Here is a 540-nt window from a genome sequence, read left to right as displayed (position 1 = left end):
TCCTTCTGTCCGCAGCACATCCTACATACAGGACGTCCTTCTGTCCGCAGGACGTCCTTCTGTTCGTAGGACGTCTTTCTGTCCGCAGCACATCCTACATGCAGGACGTCCTTCTGTCCGTAGCACATACTACATGCAGGACGTCCTTCTGTCTGCAGCACATCCTACATGCAGGACGTCCTTCTGTCCGCAGCACATCCTACATGCAGGACATCCTTCTGTCCGCAGCACATCCTACATGCAGGACGTCCTGTCCGCAGCACATCCTACATGCAGGACGTCCTTCTGTCCGCAGCACATCCTACATGCAGGACGTCCTTCTGTCCGCAGCACATCCTACATGCAGGACGTCCTTCTGTCCGCAGCACATCCTACATGTAGGACGTCCTTTTACGTGTACTACGTCCTTACCCGGAGTATATCTGGACAGTGTTTCGGGGGTCAAAGTCCCCAGGCCCGGTCTGAGACCAGGCCTCATGGTAGATCAGGGTCTGATCAACCAGGCTGTTACTGCTGGCCGCACGCAAACTGACGTACGAT

This window comes from Cherax quadricarinatus, chromosome 15 (genome assembly GCF_038502225.1).
Source record: "Cherax quadricarinatus isolate ZL_2023a chromosome 15, ASM3850222v1, whole genome shotgun sequence".
Taxonomy (NCBI): domain Eukaryota; kingdom Metazoa; phylum Arthropoda; class Malacostraca; order Decapoda; family Parastacidae; genus Cherax; species Cherax quadricarinatus.
This window is presented reverse-complemented; position numbering follows the sequence as displayed.